The sequence below is a fragment of the Excalfactoria chinensis genome, unplaced genomic scaffold (genome assembly GCF_039878825.1).
Source record: "Excalfactoria chinensis isolate bCotChi1 unplaced genomic scaffold, bCotChi1.hap2 Scaffold_324, whole genome shotgun sequence".
NCBI lineage: Eukaryota > Metazoa > Chordata > Aves > Galliformes > Phasianidae > Excalfactoria > Excalfactoria chinensis.
In genome coordinates this window covers 45001-52500 of record NW_027315612.1, presented here as the reverse complement: position 1 = coordinate 52500, position 7500 = coordinate 45001, and positions in this window count along the sequence as shown.

The following is a 7500-nucleotide window of genomic DNA, read 5'->3' as shown; positions in this document are numbered from 1 at the left end:
CCCGGCCCGCGTGGCTTTTGTTTTGTTTTGTTTTTTTCGCGGGGGTTTTTTGTTTTGGTCGGTTGGTCGCTCGCCTGCTTGTTTGTTTGTCTGGTCCGCCCGGCTCCCAGCGACCGCAGTTGCAAAGCGGCGGAATCTAGAGGCTGCCGGCGGGGCGGCTGGACTCGGCTAAGCCGGCGAGAGCTTCCCGTTGCGGAAGGGGGGGGGGGCCTCCGGTCTGAGGCGGGTGCGGCGGGGCCTTGACGATCGCTCGGCTTCAGGTCTAGCTGCCGTGCTTGGAATGCCCTTCCTTGGCAGGAAGCAGAGGGTGGTTTCGGTGAGCGAGCGATGCGAGCGAGCGAGCGAGCGGAGGCGGCAGCAGCTCGCCCGCGTCCTCAGGACCTCGGGGCCGATCTCGGGCCGGCCTTTGGGAAGGAAACCGGCTCTGAACCGGCTCGCGAATGGACTCCGCCGAGCGAGCGGGGCCCCCGCACGGGCGCCGGTTAACGGCCGGCGGCTCTCCGGACCGGTCGAAGGGCTTTCGACCGGCTCCGAAGGGGAAGCCGGAGGGAATCCGGTGTGACGGCGGAAGGCGGAAGGACACGAGGACGGCAACGGATATCCAAACGTTTATTGAGGAGGAAAAACTCACCGATGCGGACGCCTTCGCCGGGAAGGAACGCCGAGGCCGTCTCCGCCGGGGGAGCCGTCTCCGAGAGATGCTGCGCCGCCTCGGCGGCGCTCGGCCCTTCGAGGAGGTCCGGAGGAAGCGGAGTCGAGCTCCACCCTTTTCCGGGAGCGCGGCGTCGCGGTTTCGCGGCGTCGCTCTCGATATTCTACGTCGCGACGTCGCGCGCGCGCTACGCGTCTACGTATCCCAGGGGACGTCGCGGCCAGAGATAGCTCGCGGAGGAGGATTATCTCGCTCCCAGGCTGGACTTCTCTCTCTCTCTCTCCCCCTCTCTCTCTGACTCTCGGGGCGCGAGGAGCGCTCCGGCCGCGTCCGTCGCCTGGAGTTCACAGCAGGCCTCTGGGTTTTCGGGACTCTCTCTCTCTGTTTCGTTCGATGGACGAGCCTCGACGAGATCGTATTCTACGACGTTACCTCGTGCTCCGACACCGTATCTAGTAAAAGAAGTTTTCCCCCTTAGATTGCTGCCGCTGTTCTTTCCGCCCCCCTTTTCCCCTCCCTTTCCGGGCCGGGGGCCCGACGGGGCGGCGGCGGCGGCGGCCCCCGTCGCGGGCACGGGTAAATCTAGGTGACCCGTGACACGCGGCGAAACGACTCTCACCTGTGCTCCCGCAGCTGACCCGACGCTCGCCTCGGCCGATCCGTCAGAGGTCCGGCGCCGCGGCGACCCGTTCCCCGTACAGACGGAGAAGGGCTGAGGGATGCCGTCGCCGCGGGTAAACGGCGCGAAAGCCTCCGAGTCGTCCCGTCGGAGCGCGCGAGGATTCGTCGGAGAAGGTCTCGTCGCGGTACCCCGCGCTAGGCCTTCTCGCGTACCTCCTGGGGGCGACCGCGCCTGCTGCCGCCCTCGGGCGCCCGTAGGCCGGTGCGCGTCGCGTGGAAAGAAAGGGGACGAGTCAAGAAAAATCCGCGGAGAGCGTCCTTTCGCACGGCCGCTTCTGCCGAGCGAGCCCCCGTTTTCCCCCCCCCCCCCCCCCCTTCGCGTCCTCCCCCACCCGGAAAACGCCTCCGCCTCCGTGGCCGCGGGGTCCGAGGCGGGAACCGCCTCCGCCGCGGCCAGAGCTCCGGCAGAAGAGGAACAAAGTCCCCTCTGTCCCGACCTACCGTCCAGCGAAATCGCAGCCGAGGGAACGGGCTCGGCGGAATCGGCGGGGAATAGAAGACCCCGGTGACCTCGACTCTAGTCCGGCGCTGCGAAGAGACGGGAGAGGTGCAGGATAAGTGGGAGGCCCACCCCCCCTCGGCGCTTCGGGCGGGAGACCCCCGCCGCGCCGCGGCCCGGCTGCCGGTGAAATCAGATCGATTTTTCGCTTTTTTTTTTCTTTTTTTTTTTTTTTTCTCCACCACGGTCTCCACTGGCGCGAGCTCTCTCTCTCGCTCTCTCTCGCTCTCTCTCCCCCCCCCCACCCGCCATCTTCCTTTCCTTCTTTTTACCCGGTCTCCAACCAGTGCCCCCCCACCCCGCACCCCCCCACGCCGGCCGAGAGAGCCGCGGGACTTTTTACATTTTCCCATTTATCCTTCCAACCCCCCCCACCCCCCGGCACCCTCGGCACGAGCCCGGGGACCGGAAGAGTCGAACGAGCGCGACTCGGCAACGGCGGCGCCCCCGCCCGCGCCCCTGCCCGCGCCCCCGCCCGCGCCCCCGCCCGCGCCCGCGCCCCCGCCCCCGCCCCCGCGGCCACCCCGCGCCTCCCGCCGGCCCACCTCTCTGCCGACCGCTGCCGTCTACCCGCTGTTCTTCCATCCTTACCCCGCCGAGGCGAGCGACCGCGCGCCGTCCGGGCCGACCGCCGTCCCGGATTTCCGGCAGACCGGCCGGAATTCCATCACCAACGGCCCTCCCGGTGGGCGCGGCCCCGGCTCGCGCACGCGCGCTTCCTCCGGAGGGCCGGGCCGCATCCGAGCCTGTCCGGCAGCGACCTCTAGAGTCCGGGGCGGAGCCGGGTAGACCGTGGCGACCGACTCGAGCGGCACGGGCAGCGCCCCCTAGCCACCGCCGCCGAGCCCGTGCCGCTCGGACCCGGGTAGACAGTTCCGACCTAGTCGAGTATCACGGGCAGCGCCCCCTAGCCGCCGCCGCCGCCGTGCCCGAGTGCCGCTCGGACCCCGGTAGACCCTGCCGACCTGGTCGAGCCGCACGGGCAGCGCCCCCTGGCCTGCGCCGCCGAGCCCGAGTGCCGCTGTTAACCGGGTAGACCGTGCCGACCTGGCCGAGCCGCACGGGCAGCGCCCCCTAGCCTGCGCCGTCGTGCCCGAGTGCCGCTGTTAACCGGGTAGACCCTGCCGACCTAGTCGAGTCGCACGGGCAGCGCCCCCTAGCCTGCGCCGTCGTGCCCGAGTGCCGCTGTTAACCGCGTAGACCTTGCCGACCTAGTCGAGCCGCACGGGCAGCGCCCCCTGGCCTGCACCGCCGTGCCCGAGTGCCGCTCGGACCCGGGTAGACCCAGCCGACCTAGTCGAGTCGCACGGGTAGCGCCCCCTAGCCTGCGCCGTCGTGCCCGAGTGCCGCTGTTAACCGGGTAGACCCTGCCGACCTAGTCGAGCCGCACGGGCAGCGCCCCCTAGCCTGCGCCGTCGTGCCCGAGTGCCGCTGTTAACCGGGTAGACCTTGCCGACCTAGTCGAGCCGCACGGGCAGCGCCCCCTGGCCCGCGCCGCCGAGCCCGAGTGCCGCTCGGACCCGGGTAGACCGTGCCGACCTGGTCGAGCCGCACGGGCAGCGCCCCCTGGCCCGCGCCGCCGAGCCCGAGTGCCCCTCGAAACCGGGTAGAAGCTTCCGACCGACTCGAGTCGCACATGCATCGACCCCTAATTTCCGCCGCCGTGCCCGAAAGCAGCTCGTAACCAGGTAGACCCTGCCCACCTACTCTTGTCGCAAGGGCAGCGAACCCTTGCTGCCGCCGCCGAGCACGAGTGTTGATCTGAGCCGGGTAGACAGTGCCGACCGACTCGAGCCACACGAAGAGCGACCCTTAGCCGCCGCCGCCGAGCCCGAGTGCCACTGGTTACCGGGTAGACCCTGCTGACCGACTCGAGCCGCACGGGCAGCGCCCCCTAGCCTGCGCCGCCGTGCCCGAGTGCCGCTCGTAACCGGGTAGACCCTGCCGACCTAGTCGAGTCGCACGGGCAGCGCCCCCTAGCCTGCGCCGTCGTGCCCGAGTGCCGCTGTTAACCGGGTAGACCTTGCCGACCTGGTTGAGCCGCACGGGCAGCGCCCCCTGGCCTGCGCCGCCGAGCCCGAGTGCCGCTGTTAACCGGGTAGACCCTGCCGACCTAGTCGAGTCGCACGGGCAGCGCCCCCTAGCCTGCGCCGCCGAGCCCGAGTGCCGCTCGGACCCGGGTAGACCGTGCCGACCTGGTCGAGCCGCACGGGCAGCGCCCCCTAGCCTGCGCCGCCCTGCCCGAGTGCCGCTGTTAACCGGGTAGACCTTTCCGACCTAGTCGAGCCGCACGGGCAGCGCCCCCTGGCCTGCGCCGCCGAGCCCGCGTGCCGCTCGGACCCGGGTAGACCCTGCCGACCTAGTCGAGCCGCACGGGCAGCGCCCCCTGGCCTGCGCCGCCGTGCCCGAGTGCCGCTCGGACTCGGGTAGACCTCGCCGACCTACTCGAGCCGCACGGGCAGCGCCCCCTGGCCTGCGCCGCCGAGCCCGAGTGCCGCTGTTAACCGGGTAGACCGTGCCGACCTGGTCGAGCCGCACGGGCAGCGCCCCCTAGCCTGCGCCGCCCTGCCCGAGTGCCGCTGTTAACCGGGTAGACCGTGCCGACCTAGTCGAGCCGCACGGGCAGCGCCCCCTAGCCTGCGCCGTCGTGCCCGAGTGCCGCTGTTAACCGGGTAGACCTTGCCGACCTAGTCGAGCCGCACGGGCAGCGCCCCCTGGCCTGCGCCGCCGAGCCCGAGTGCCGCTCGGACCCGGGTAGACACCGCCGACCTAGTCGAGTCGCACGGGCAGCGCCCCCTAGCCTGCGCCGCCGTGCCCGAGTGCCGCTGTTAACCGGGTAGACCTAGCCGACCTAGTCGAGCCGCACGGGCAGCGCCCCCTGGCCTCCGCCGCCGAGACCGAGTGCCGCTCGGACCCGGGTAGACCCTGCCGACCTGGTCGAGCCGCACGGGCAGCGCCCCCTGGCCTCCGCCGCCGAGCCCGAGTTCCGCTCGGACCCGTGTAGACCCTGCCGACCTAGTCGAGTCGCACGGGCATCGCCCCCTAGCCTGCGCCGCCGAGCCCGCGTGCCGCTCGGACCCGGGTAGACCCTGCCGACCTGGTCGAGCCGCACGGGCAGCGCCCCCTGGCCTGCGCCGCCGTGCCCGAGTGCCGCTCGGACTCGGGTAGACCTTGCCGACCTACTCGAGCCGCACGGGCAGCGCCCCCTGGCCTGCGCCGTCGTGCCCGAGTGCCGCTGTTAACCGGGTAGACCGTGCCGACCTGGTCGAGCCGCACGGGCAGCGCCCCCTGGCCTGCGCCGCCGTGCCCGAGTGCCGCTGTTAACCGGGTAGACCCTGCCGACCTAGTCGAGTCGCACGGGCATCGCCCCCTAGCCTGCGCCGCCGAGCCCGCGTGCCGCTCGGACCCGGGTAGACCCTGCCGACCTAGTCGAGCCGCACGGGCAGCGCCCCCTGGCCTGCGCCGCCGTGCCCGAGTGCCGCTCGGACCCGGGTAGACCCTGCCGACCTAGTCGAGCCGCACGGGCAGCGCCCCCTGGCCTGCGCCCCGCCGAGCCCGAGTGCCCCCTCGAAGCCGGGTAGAACCTTCCGACCGACTCGAGTCGCACATGCATCGACCCCTAATTTCCGCCGCCGTGCCCGAAAGCAGCTCGTAACCAGGTAGACCCTGCCCACCTACTCGAGTCGCAAGGGCAGCGAACCCTTGCTGCCGCCGCCGAGCACGAGTGTTGATCTGAGCCGGGTAGACAGTGCCGACCGACTCGAGCCACACGAAGAGCGACCCTTAGCCGCCGCCGCCGAGCCCGAGTGCCACTGGTTACCGGGTAGACCCTGCTGACCGACTCGAGTCGCACGGGCAGCGACCCCAAGCCGCCGCCGCCCTGCCCGAAAGCCGCTCGTAACCGGGTAGACCCCTGCTGACCTAGTCGAGTTGCACGGGCAGCAATGCCTAGCCGCCACCGCCCTGCCCGAAAGCCACTGGTAACCAGGCAGACCCTGCCGACCGACTTGAGTCGCACTGGCAGCGACCCCTAGCCGCCGCTGCCGAGCCCGAGTGCCACTCGTAACCGAGTAGACCCTTCCGACCGACTCGAGCCACAGGTGCAGCAACGCCTAGCCGCCGACGCTGAGCTCGAAAGCCGCTAATTACGAGGTAGACCCTGCCGACCGACTCGAGCCGCACGTGCAGTGACCTATTGCCGCCGCTGCCAAGCCCGAGTGCCGCTCGTAACCGGGAAGACCCCTGCCGACCGACTCGAGCCGCACTGACAGCGACCCCTAGCCGCCGCCGCCGAGCCCGAGTGCCGCTGTTAACCGGGTAGACCTTGCCGACCGGCTCGAGACGGATGGGCAGCGACCCTCGGGCGCTGCCGCGGAACGTGCGAGCCGAACGCAGTGCACCGAGACCGTGCGTACTACGCTCCGATCGGCTCGGTCATTCCGCGGCGGAGGACAGTTGGTTGCATTCGCGCAGGCTCGGGTGCGCCGGCACGGTCCAACCTATCTCGGCGGGCTCCGCTCCACTCGATCGTTCCCCGGCAGAAGCCGGTTGTCGCTTCTGTGGCGGCTCGCGTGCGCCGGCACGGTTTCCCCGGCCCCGGCGGGCTCCGGTCCGCTCCGTGCTTCCGCGGCGGCAGACGGGCGTCTCAGCCGCGCCGGCTCGCGTGCGGCGGCACCGTGCAACCTATCTCGGCGGGCTCCACTCCACTCGATCGTTCCGCGGCATAAGCCAGGTGTCGCTTCCGTGGCGTCTCGGGTGCGCCGGCACGGTCTACCCGGGTCCGAGCGGCACTCGGGCTCGGCGGCGGCGGCTAGGGGTCGCTGCCCGTGCGGCTCGACCAGGTCGCCACGGTCTACCCGGCTCCGAGCGGCACTCGGGCTCGGCGGCGGCGGCTAGGGGTCGCTGCCCGTGCGGCTCGACCAGGTCGGCAGGGTCTACCCGGGTCCGAGCGGCACTCGGGCTCGGCGGCTAGGGGTCGCTGCCCGTGCGGCTCGACCAGGTCGCCACGGTCTACCCGGGTCCGAGCGGCACTCGGGCTCGGCGGCGGCGGCTAGGGGTCGCTGCCCGTGCGGCTCGACCAGGTCGGCAGGGTCTACCCGGGTCCGAGCGGCACTCGGGCTCGGCGGCGGCGGCTAGGGGTCGCTGCCCGTGCGGCTCGACCAGGTCGCTACGGTCTACCCGGGTCCGAGCGGCACTCGGGCTCGGCGGCTAGGGGTCGCTGCCCGTGCGGCTCGAGTCGGTCGCCACGGTCTACCCGGGTCCGAGCGGCACTCGGGCTCGGCGGCGGCGGCTAGGGGTCGCTGCCCGTGCGGCTCGACCAGGTCGCCACGGTCTACCCGGGTCCGAGCGGCACTCGGGCTCGGCGGCGGCGGCTAGGGGTCGCTGCCCGTGCGGCTCGAGTCGGTCGCTACGGTCTACCCGGGTCCGAGCGGCACTCGGGCTCGGCGGCGGCGGCTAGGGGTCGCTGCCCGTGCGGCTCGACCAGGTCGGCACGGTCTACCCGGCTCCGAGCGGCACTCGGGCTCGGCGGCTAGGGGTCGCTGCCCGTGCGGCTCGAGTCGGTCGCCACGGTCTACCCGGGTCCGAGCGGCACTCGGGCAAGGCGGCGGCGGCTAGGGGTCGCTGCCTCTGCGGCTCTATTGTAATCGCTAGGTCTACCCGCTTTTGG